Source organism: Athalia rosae, chromosome 4 (genome assembly GCF_917208135.1).
Source record: "Athalia rosae chromosome 4, iyAthRosa1.1, whole genome shotgun sequence".
Classification (NCBI taxonomy): domain Eukaryota; kingdom Metazoa; phylum Arthropoda; class Insecta; order Hymenoptera; family Athaliidae; genus Athalia; species Athalia rosae.
Window position 1 is genome coordinate 6,548,346 of NC_064029.1, and position 12,884 is coordinate 6,561,229.

The following is a 12,884-nucleotide window of genomic DNA, read 5'->3' on the forward strand; positions in this document are numbered from 1 at the left end:
GAAATTCCCCACGTGATAACGCCTGTGAAATAAAATGATACCTTGAACCACATAACGTCCATACCTTTTTTTCGTCCCTCCTGTGCCAATCGCCAATTTCTAGTTGGAGCGTTGGAGGAGGGCGTTCAATTTGGTTGTCGTTTAGTAAATGGCCGTAGAGAGGGTTGAATCTAAAAATGTATAATATCATCATCATTTATTGAAACACTCTTTAATCGTAAGATACATAAGCTAGCCTAGGTAAGCAATACACACTTAAGTATATATAAAAAAAAAAGTTACCAACTGCTTAGGGAATCACAAAATATGAACATCGGACGTCATCTATTTGTTTTATTTTTTTTTTATCGTCTTCACGTCAGTAAACTGCAACTTAAGCGAATATCATTTTGAAATTTAAGGCACCACGGTCCTCGACCCTTACAAGTGAGCATTTCACCACGAGAACATTATTTGTAAAATCAACGTGAAATAGTTTAGATGTTGAAAATTCAGTCGTTCTGTTTAACGCCCATGAGGCATATGAAAAAGAAATTTCGTTAAAGTTTTGTTACTCGTATTTGTTACGCGTATGATGATTATCGTGAGCCGGAATCATATTTGTTTTCTGATTCAACTTTTAAGAACTATGTAAGTAATATTAACAGTAATTGCAATAATAATATCAGTAAGCAAAGTCAACAAATACACCTATTTTTGGCAAGAAAATGCTCAGATTTCCAACTGACTTGCTGACCACGTGACAAATATTATAATCTACAGATGAATAGTTAAAATGATTGTTGAAAGTGAAAAAAATAATAATAAAAAAAAAAGGTATTTCACAGGAGGGTTACTTTGGATTAAAATGAATGAATTGTCTTACAAAATTGTCATCGTGGCAAAATCAAGCCCAGTAAGAACATCGCGTACGAAATATTCATCGCTTTTGGCCGATCATATATTGTACAGAGTTCCGTTAGTGAGGGGGACTGTGTGCCTTTGTCAAAATTAAATGAAAATAACATATTTCATGTAACATACATAATAATAATCTATGCTGGCTTAAAGTAACGTAATAAAAAAAACTTATGATACACGTGTAATTGCTAATTATTTTTTTTTTTCTTTCCTTTCTTTTCCTCGGTACTTAACTACAACGCTGATTATGAGTTCATAACGATCGTAAGTTCACGGTGTACAACATTAATCGATTTTGGAAAAAAATTGTTGCTGAGATATTTGCAGAAAAAAAGTAAGATAAAACTGAAAATTATTTCCCACTTTTTACACGAGAATTCCTACCAACATTATACATAAAAGATTGGAACTTACGTTTTACCTTTCAATTTCATATGAATTCATAGCGAAACTAATTGCTCTCTATTCTCAGCAATGGTTCTGTATAATATATGCATTCGTCCGGCCTCGTGATATTTAAAGAGTATATAAATATAACGGTAAGGCCACTTGAATTTTAGAAACGAAATATATAGACTCTGTTGCTCACTTTTAAATCACGTTATTAATAGTAAAAACAAAAATAATAATTATAATTATAACTATAATATTAATTATATTTCCGTTTCAAATAAAAAAATTTTCTCTCCGAAGTTCCATGAATGTGACTATATTCTTAAGATTTTTTTTTTGTTTCCCCCATTTTTATGTACAAATATTTCACTTCTGTAAGATTCAGAGCTCAATAGCAATCTGAGATGATAGCTTTTTCCGTTGATCTGTTCTTGATACAGTGCTTAATGAAAATTTTCTCTCTAGAAGCTCAACATCGATTAATTTTTTAAATTTGACAAATGATTTATCGAGTTAATTTCTCAATTTTTTTTCTGATGCAAGAAAAACTAATTATTTATAATATATAATATAATATTCATAGGTACATCTATCTTTACGTTTGAGTATTACTTATATATTAAACGTGTATCGATATTTTAATAATCACAAAGAAAATTGGACAAAGGACCAAATCAGCAATTGGGACCGTCAGTCGAAAGGCGATCTTAAGTCTAAACTTAAGCTAAAGGCAGACGCAGGTCCCAAACACAAATTTAAGCCTGGACCAAAGAGGGGTATTTCTATTACATAATATGGAATTAGCATAAAGTGGGATACAGTGACGATAATGCAAAGTAACGCAGACAGCTCATGCCGAATTTCTATGGACAGGGAACACCACGATCTGAAACGGTGAGCGAAGAAGAAGCTCTTTCGCAATTTCAGTGATAAATCATAGGTGCGTTATAAATTGTGATCAGAACTGATCAGACTCTCTGGTGCTAAATTCAGGAGACTGACAAAAAAGGATTCGCAGAGACTGTAACGACGCTTGATTGCAGAATGAAATACAATTCCAGAAAATACATTACAGATACCTACGTGAGTTCAAAGTGATATCGATAGACGGTTCGGTAAAAAGTAGTACGGTGACATGGATTTACAATTTTCCTGCACAAAAAAACAAAAATGCCTCGTTAGTCCATCAGTCGCATGAGCCATCTGTATTAATTTGTTATACTAGGTGATATAATTATAGTACTTTAGGTATATAGTTATAATAATATTATAATAATCTGATACAATGGAATGTGAAATAAAATAGATGTGTATTCACTAAAGGCTAGAATAAAGTAGTATGACTTAAGTATGACCATAGAAAAACTTGGTCATTTGTTTATTATGGCATTCATGTCCTCGCCTACACTTTTCTAAAATATTATTGTTAGTAATAATACATATTTTTCTCTTTCATTTTCATTTTCATTTTCTTTTTTTTCCATTTCATTCTCTCTTCTATTTTCTTATCATTTCTTTCGCTATCAACGACGCGTCTTAATTCTATTTTCTATTACGTGCACGAAACGACTATACGTTATACATACGTCTGTTCATAATTATGAATTAATTATTTATTTATTTTTTTTCTTTCACGTATATATATAATAACTAACGAAATCTTCAGGAGAATCAAAACTTTTGTCATATACGTGCTGTCATATAACTGCAAATAATGTATGCAACAAATTGTTCTGCCTGTTGAAAAAAAAAAACAAAAAAAACGAGACTAGGGACAGCGGATGATTCTTTCACGCAATTTTCGATCGAGTAACAGTTTGAAAAGCAAGGAAAAATATTGATAAGTTAATCAGTCAAACAAATCACAAAATTTGGTGCCCATTGGTCTCGGGGGTTGAAGGGACATAAATCTGCAGGGTAGAATAAACTAAAGGTTCACAATGGCTTGCGTGATGCGTGTAATTATAATTAAAAGAAGTTCGGGTTTTCAGATAGCGCTAGCTAATTCCGCTTTAATCCATCTCCATGACGTTCTTCGTATCGCATCAGTTCGAGCAGTTCGAATCTGCAGACTACGAATTATTTTGATTTTTCGAAGAACTTGCTTGTAATCTGAGAACTCTGCGTCTGCTCTACGTGTCCGCGGGTCGCTCTGCGCCATCATTGGTCCTTCATCGGTCGAATCTGAAGTAGAAAAAGGGTAGAACCGATTAGAAAAGAATCTCTTTTCACTAAAAAATCGAAATTCATTCACGAGTCGCAAATTATTATCAAATGAATAGGTGTATATATATACGCTAATATAATATCGCTTCGAACGCTCGAAGGACGTGTATCGAACGACTGGGGGGGGGGGAGATATGAAATTACGAAGCCTTCAATTTGTTGAACGAACTAGACGCAAAGTAGTCTCCATTAACCATCCGCATGGGGGAGACGGAAACTTAAGGCAAATTATGGATTATCAATGACCGATCTTTTTTCTTTTGCCGTCCAGGTTTTTTTATTTTTTTTTTATTCGAAAGAAAAAGGGGGAAAAAAATCTACATCGAGTTTAGCATAAAATATTCAGTTTCCAGAGAGCAGAAATACCAGGTAATAACCTAATCAGACTCCTGCGGGATAGGTAAAATGTAAGAAATAATATAAATAAAATTGAAAATAGATAGAAAAAGAATAGTTTTACATGCGATAAGATAAAAATTACAAGAAAATAAAATGAATGGGTATAATGCGTGGGTTTGGGCATTACATTACGTTACATTACATTACGTCGATCTATAGAGCCACCTTGGCTAATAATTTGATGTAATTTAATAAACACATCCCTTCGGTTGCCTCGTCCATCCGTGGACTATATATACGTATAGACCATACTATAAGCTACGTTCTTGGCTGTTATTACGGACAGTTTGATCGTATCTTGTCTCGCGTAATGATAATAGTCACTATACTTTAACCCGTGTGCTCAATTGCAGCTAACGTGAATACACTCCTCTATATAAACCAGAAATAGAGTCCCCAACAAATTAACCCCCTGCTACGTATATATGCGGATACACGAATGTATAAGCGCATGCTGCATATGACGGTTTATGCAAAAAAAAAAGAGAAGAAAAAGAAAAAGATCAGCAAAAAACGACGTGATAATATATCTTCTGCAATAGCACTAGATCGGGAAAAAATGTCGCGAAAGGATCACGCGAGCTTTTAATAAATGTTGTGCTTGCAGAAGGTATTTTTCTCCACACGTAACTAGGTAGATACTCTAAAAGCGGAGAGGTCGCGGAATTACGTCGAGGGTAAAGAGCTAGAATTTTTTTGTCTCTCAAAAATTCTCAGGCACGTTGAAAAAAATTTCATTCAGAGTCGGTGAGACTCGGAGTCGCCGATTTTAGAATTTCTCCAAAAAAAAAAAAAAAAGGCCGTTGTTCTACAATTGAAAATATGTGAAGAGTTTTTGTCGAAAAGTAAAAGGTAAAATTTCTCTTTGTTCGACGATAATTTTCTATAAAACGTAGAGAGAGAGAGAGAAAGAGAGAGAGAGAGAGAAAAAAGAATAGAAAATTCTCCTCATTTTTCTTCATGCGAAGAACTAAACGTACCCGAGAACGTCGCCGTTGCGTCAGAAATAAATTGGTTAAGAGCAGAGGTGAGCCCGAGCGACAAGACCACTCCGGCGAGGGTATATTTCCAAGGGGTCAAGGTTCAAGGGTCAGGGGTCAAGGTTCAAGGGCACGGAGATAGAGGGTGGCGTCGGGGAATACCGTGGAGCAAAGAAACGAGATAAAAGGAGATCTTTTTCCCTATATATAGAAAGAGAGAAAAGTTTCCCGGCGCACCAACGACGATAATAAGAATTGCAACAATGATATAAGTATGGTAGTAATAATGATCATGATGATGATCATGATGATGATAATATTAATAATAATGACAATGATGACGACGACGACGACGACGATGATGATGATGATGATGATGATGATGATGATGATGACGATAATAAGGGGAAGGTAGGAGCAGTCGTACGAATCGCCGCCGACGTAGCCAACCCATAACCCGCGACCGAACGGACGAAGGAGGCGAGCACGTGGTGTGCGTCGGACCCGACAGACGGAACAACATTTTGCCGAAATAATAACCCCTCTGCCATTGCCGTACGTGATCACACAATGGCAAAGAGATACTGCGTACGGTTATTATATCCGTACGTACGTACGAACGCAAACTCCCACGCACGAAGGAGCGTTCCTCCTCTCCTAGAGCGGTGCGCGAGAACATCGAGAGGGAAAAAGAAATTCCACCTATGGAAATATCGAAGGATTACGTTCGAGTCAATGACAGAAGAAAAATTGAAATAAAAAAAAGAGACGAATTGAATCCGACGAATTCGATCGAATCTTCGGTAATTCTTCTCGAGACAAAAGCAATCCAAGTGGGATTGAATTTTTCTTGACGGAATTTTGCGAGTGAAACCTTTTGTACGGTATCGGACGGTGTAAAGTAGGGAAATTACGAAGGTAAGAGGCTACGTCAATGCATCGGCTATAGAGTAAGAGATGGATGTTCATGGTGGAACAAAGCGACCCACGCTGTGGGTACCGTCATATTCATATCCATATTCACCGCTCTCAACGTTACACACGTATATGCATACAGAAAATGAAAGATAAAAAAAAAAAAAAACAAACAAAAAAAAAATGTAAAAAATGTACACGTAAAAACACGTATATATGTATATACGTACGTATAAAATACGATGTAGGTATAAGTTACACATATGAAGAAAATGCCCGAGGGCAACCGAGCTGTATATCTCTCTCCTGGTCGCGCTGCAGGAGTGTAAGGCTCATCGCACACCGAGAATCCAACATGTTATATCACGTGTATATGGATGCGGTATAATTTGGCCCGCGTAAAAACGAAAACTATAAAACGAAGAAGTCGGAAGAAAACGAGAAAAAAAAAAACGTCGAAAATTAAAAATAAAACGTATACACACGCTAAGCTGCAATATCGTTATATGAGATGTTAATAATTCTTTTTCCTTATTTTTTTATTTTTTTTTTTTTTTATTCGGGGCACAAACGGGTCTCGTACAAATATATAAGATATATTTCATATACGTGCAGAAACTCCCGGCGTCGACGGGGTAATAATTACTTTAAAGTTTATCAAAAAACGAACGAACCCGCGGTATAATTACGGTTATATATATTACGTGTATACACATGTACGTACGTATACGAAACCCCTTTTCGTAAATCAAGTACCTCCGTGCGATTCCGACTCACGTGAAGGTTGCAACCGATGCTGCTTTACTTCGCTTATACTTGTATGTATACCTACGTAAGTACCGTACCTATACCTATGCGCGCCGGCTGCACCCTGATGCAGATGCGGCCCAGCGCCGTTCCTTATACCACACGTTATACGCGGCATACATACGCCCGTGTATTTTTTCGGGTGGAACAAGTTTGGAGATATGGAGTTACTCCGTGCAATGCACCCATGTGTATAATACGTATACGTATAAATATACTCCTCCTCTGTACGATATCCCATATGAATGCGCGTGATGCGGGAGGTTTTAGTCTACAAATCAACGCTTCGTATAGCTCAGCGCGTATTGCCACTGTCTCGTAAAGCCATTTTTTTCGCTTCCAAGCCGTATATTATTCAACCGGGAGACGGTAGTTCCTTTTTTCTTTTTTTTTTTGTCTACTTAATTATCGCTATATTAATTATCTAGCTTCGTGTATAATTAATAAGTTCCTATTTCAGATATCAAATCTTTTACGTACGAGACTGTAAAGCAGCAGTTATCCGTCTTTACGTGCGTACATCTACGCGGTTATAAGCGTTATCCTCGTTAAAAAGGAATGTCGACGGTGATTTTTTTATAATTACTTTTTTTTTTTTTTTTCACTAATTGTCTCCGAGAAATGTTTGTCAACTGTAGCCAAATTTGGTCGGGTCCAATTAGTTCGTCGCAACAGCTTCAACGAAATTTTCTCATCGGGTGTAAAACGGTGAGAAAAAAAAAAGAAAACCAAGTCCTTGATCATCCGTAGGGTCCGAAACTGCATTCGCGAAGTATAAATTTTGTCGCCGAAATTATTCGAAGCATGGAAAATTCACGGTTTTGAAAGGTTTTTTTTTTTCTCTTTTTTCGATGATGATACGTTCGCAGCATGTGGAGATAATATTCGTGTGTGTACGAAAGAGTAAAAACGAGGCGAGCGAGCGAGCGAGCGAGCGGAGCGCGGATAAGGCGAGGAGTTGGGCAGGTGCAACAATGGGTTTATTACCAAAACTTTTCGTCGAGCACCGTCGAATCCCGGGGCCCACCGCGAGGTCAATGCCCCTCGAGCATCGCAGCGTGTATAGGTACGCGTGTGTCCAGATGTCCGTTCAGGTAACCCGCCATACATACGGTAGTATACGCAAGTCCCGACGAATGTTCCTACCTAATAAGTATCTACCGATTTTACAAAAGAACGTGTGTAAACTTACGTACAAGCTATACGGAGTTCACAGCTTTTTCATGTAATAATTATCCTATTCACGAACGTCAACAATTATCGATAAACTACGTACGATGATTCACGGCTTGTTAATTTCATCGTTCCCACTTTTCGTCGTCCGTAATTTTCTTCTACTTTTTTTTTTTTTTGTCCGTTTTCAAAGAACGTTCTCGCGGTCCTTCCGAACTACGAGTTCGTGAAAACTTTGAACTTTGAACTTTAAACTCCGGACAGTCATCCAGTTTAAATGACCGCGCGTTTTTATATCGTATCCTGGGAAATTCCACCCGGGCGTAGTTCTACCGTTGAATTATTTTCATTTTTATTTTCTTACGTAAACTTTTTTTCGTCGCCTCATTAGGAGAAACAATTAAAGAAGGAAAAAGAGACAGAAAAATGAAAGCAGTGCGAGTGATTTATCTAATGGTCCGATGAATTATTTCTCTTTCTCTTTTCATCAAGGACAACAAAAACGCACGTACATACGTCATTACCTAATTACCGCGTGTGGTCGAGAAAAGTGGTGATTACGTGATAATAATGAGCTCGTGGACAGGAAAAGTTAACTAATTGTGAGTGGGCATATAGGTACAAGTGTAATTCAAAGAGATTATAGGAATATTATATATAGGTACTGATATTTCAACGCATCTATATACTCGTGACACAAGTTAATTATGCACGAAGGTTGAGGAAACCATTCGTGCTGTGAATGTTGCAGTCTGTGCAATAAAATGGCAGATTTTATTCTTCACTCCATTTTCTTCGATCAAGGGTTGTGAAAAATGAAGATATATGATGCGTACAAGAGATGACGCAGACGTCAGGATATTATCCTTACGTATTTCGACCACATGAGCACGAATCCGTCAATTCAATTGAGCTACGAATTAATATCATCGAGATATCTCAATTTTTCCTGCTCCAAAAAGCGAAAAATTGGCGATAACTCTATCAATTTTATAGATAGATCAATTTAACTTGTGAATTCGAGTTCCTGGGCTCAAAATGAAGAGGAATAGCATAGAAAATAGAATATTTTTTTTCGACCCAAAATCGACAAAATTTCAAGGGGTACCCCTTTGGATTTTTTCGATTTTTGGGTCAAAAATGAAGTATTTTAAAAATCGATCGTAGGGCACTTTTCCAACGTATTTTGACATCAGGAACACGAATCCGTTGGCCGAATTGAGCTACGAATTTTTCCCACCGAGATATCCCAATTTTTTTCACCCTTCGCAGTGAAGAATTTGCGATAACTCGAGAAAAAAAAAATCAAGCGAGAGTTTTATATGTAAAATCGATTCTATTGATCTCAACTCCGAATTGTTATAACACTTGACATCAAAAGGCAATGAAAAAAAAAAGGGATCTCCGCGACATCGAAGTCGTTCAGGCGTACCGTCATCCACGATACTTGAATTTCAGCATCACTGCATGCAGCGACACTTTCTAAAAAAAGAATATCAAATAAATAAATAAATAGAACTAGAAAAAAAAAAAAAAACAAACAAAGAATCACTTCGGATACGCCATCCATTTAATTAAAATTACTGGCTTCCTTCTTTCGAACGCAGTTTCCTCTCGCTGAACGGACGCAAACTGGACGTCTATGTAGATATAGATGTATATATTTTATTATGGTATATGTACATAATATCGCTTTGTTAGTTCCTCTCGAATCAATTTCACAGGCTTCTTCCTCCCAATGACCCGCGGACACATTCGTTCGAAGAGGCACATTTCCTCCGGTTAAACGGAGACCACACTGCGTGTAAATTCATTTTCGATTTCATTCTTTCTCCAAAAGGGAAAAGGAAAAGGAAAAAGCTCGTCGTACATCGAACTCTTCGTATAACTCATGTAGAATTAATTTATGCCACAACGATCCAATGTAACAACCATACAAACGCGTTACAACTTTCGAGTCTCTCGATACGCGACGACAATAGCGCAGCGGCGGCAAAACCGCCCACGAGTTTTGTTTGTAGTGTAATTTTTTACCGAAAATAAAATATAATAATGGCGAGGATCGCCAACGATCGCGAGCTTTATAAGGCAAGTCCTCTTTTCTTCTCCCATAAAATTTCTTACATTTCTCTTTTACTCTCAGCAGCGAAGATGTCATACGATTTCGTAAATCCAATGGGATCCGCCGTAGCGCAGCGGGATTACATCGCGTCCGTTTGAAACGGACGTGCGACACGTACGGGCCCATCCGTATATACCCCGTGTACCGAAGAGGCGAATGCGAAACTTCCGGTTCATTTGAAACGGAAGTGTAAAAGCGATTTAACGATCGATTGCCCGCTGCAGATGTCCTCACGGGTGGGATATTATTTATATACCTATATGTATATATTTTACCTAGTTTCCGTGACGTAACGTCGTATCGCCATTTCGTGATATGGTGGTACAAATGTTACGCAATGTGAAATTCGTTCGCGGAAACTGACCGACGATGCAATGTAACTGCAGGTCAGGTACAAGTAACGCGTACATTTTTGCAGACTTTTGTTTTCCGTTGACGCGGAGAGGCCCACCGACACAAGGAAGTATCCGACGACGTTACGTGTACCTAACGAGACGGACACCCCGTAGATGTAAGTGGGCACGCGTCCGCGAGCGAATTACATAATTACCTCGGTGTATAGAAGAATCGCAAGCAGAGATTAGCGCATTCGTATGTACCGGTAGAGATGTAATGGAGAGAAAATGAAGGTCTCGGTAGCGGAGGTATAATTGAAACTAAAAATATGCAGAAGACAATTATTAGTAGATTAAAGTTCGTAGAAAACGATCGTGTATGGATATTAACATATAATTTACCATTTACGTAGATACGAATGATCGTTACGTACGCGCGTTATACTATATTCGTATTATATGTATGTATAATACGTTATAAAGTCGTACATTCGCTCGAATGGTGCAGACGGTGAAATCCGAGTCAAATCGAGTTCGGGATCAGCTGAGCATTCCGGTAGAAAAACTTCTAAATTCACGACGGTAGCGGTACATGCTTCGATTTATTCGACACGCATGTTTTTTCTCGTAACGCCGCGGAACGCGGTATCGCCGTGGCAACCTCCGAGTCGGAGGGGATTACAGGGGGGGCGGAGGGAGGAGTAAACGAAAAAGTTTTCATTCCTCTAATTGTCCAGTGAAACTGGTCAGCGGAAGACACAAGCCAAACTCGACGCGATCAAACGATCCCGATCGAACCGAGGCAAAATTCGATCCGTCGATCGCCGGGTGGTTTTTTTTTTTATTTCATCTGCAGTTCAACTGCGCGCGGTAGATACACGCGTCTACCGACTACACCTATCGTGTGTAACTTGCAGTAAACTATTGTGTCACCGTGTTCCTAGGCCACACGTATATTACGGACGACTTCGTCGTAGTCTTAGAGTGGCTCGGTACCCGCAGTACAAAGCGCATTGTTGCAATCAGCCGACCCAGATCACGATTCACATGCGCGTGATGCACGAGGTGCTTTGTTTTTTTCTGAAATCTATAATCCAATTTCTGAATTATTCGAAAAACGACGTGTGAGCTACCGGAGAGGGTGAGGGGATCGGCGATTTTTTCTTTTTTTTTTTTTGGCAAAAAGTAAAATTGCCTGACATCAAATTCCTCATCGATCATCGTTCGTTATACTCTTCGTACGCGATGCCTTTTTTCGTTACCGGCTATTCAGTTTTTCGGTGAAAGATAAAAATAAAAACAGATACGTATCACGTATGAATCTGTGAAATGCTCCGTGGGTCGTATTAACATGTGGAATGGGTACGTCGGAATTCGGTTTTTTTCTAATCAACTCGATCACCGAGAATGACAATGACGATTTATTCAGCGCGTTACGATCGTGGGCATCGGTTTCCACCTCTTATTTCGTTTCGTCTCGTTCTTCATTTTTGTTTGTTTGTTTTTTTTTTCATCTTCTCCTAAACGTGATCAATCGTGTTTGTTCTTTCTCTCGCGAGATGAAAGGTCGTTAAACCGCAAAATATATTAATAAGGCATTGTCACTCCATTCGATCGGCGCGTTCTTTTCCCCCCCAAAAATATGTAACGGTTAAAATAATGTACAGCGACTCGATTGTATTTCGGACAGTAACGTCCGTTCCGTCGTTTGGTCCGCAACAGCAGTTCGCGTATACGGAGTCGAAACAACGGCTCTCAAAGACCTTTTCATACAATCTGGATCGGAGTCTCGATAACAGTTTTTTCAGCCGACGTTTGTTCTATTTTTTTTTTTCTTTATTTTTTTTTACTTCTCAATGCGACGAACGAAATAACAGGCATTATTTAATTTCTATCATCGCCATTAACGTCCGTTTTTTTTTTTTTTTCTTACCGATGAAAAAATGGCAGCGTTAAAAAGGTATACACGGCGGTAACAATGTACCACTCGTGTCGTTGCAGTAACAGCGAATGTGAAAACACACTTGACTTTTTCCCCCGTATTGTACATAGTTTTAGTTCACAGGTTACAATTTCCTTCGCTTTATCCCATTCGTCTCTGAACTTAGGTACTCCGACTGAAACCGTAGCCCTCGTTTCACGTAGGAGACGGTGGAAAGGTCGTCGCTAATTGGAAGCACCTTCACCGAAGGCTACTTAACTCCAGTTTATCCCCCTGTTCGTGACCAAGTTCAGATCGTGCGTATGTCGTAAGTATAGTTCCTCCCTTTGTTATATTATTACGACTAGATACGTCGACGCATGTACGTACAAAGTGAAGTGTGTTATCTGCGTTTGATAATTACGACACGATTCGAGAGTAAGATATTTTAATTAATTACTACCTAGTCGCGCACAATGTCGCCGCTTCAAAACGAACCGACGCAACGACTACGTTGAATTATAAAGCTGCTACTTTAACAGCTTTTAGATATTATTAATATATTATTTCACAACCACGCAGACGCAACACACGTCCGTTTTCCGTGTCACATCACAATACGTGTAATAAAATACATTGTTCTTTGAATTAGGCTTACATTTCCTCTGGAATCAAACGGCATAACGAGCGTGTAACGCGGGTTGAGGATGACG

The 12,884-nt window shown here is 38.4% G+C and overlaps 1 protein-coding gene across 2 annotated transcripts in view; it reads right to left on the reverse strand.

Annotated features, from left to right (window-relative positions):
* Positions 1-179: 179 nt before the first annotated feature.
* LOC105692604 overlaps positions 180-12,884 on the reverse strand; it is an 89,123-nt gene continuing 76,418 nt past the window's right edge. For both annotated transcript variants that reach the window (XM_048654207.1, XM_012411911.3), the window contains exon 6: positions 180-3,477. The gene's annotated coding sequence lies outside the window, so the exon portion shown is untranslated. The remainder of the gene's footprint in view (positions 3,478-12,884) is intronic.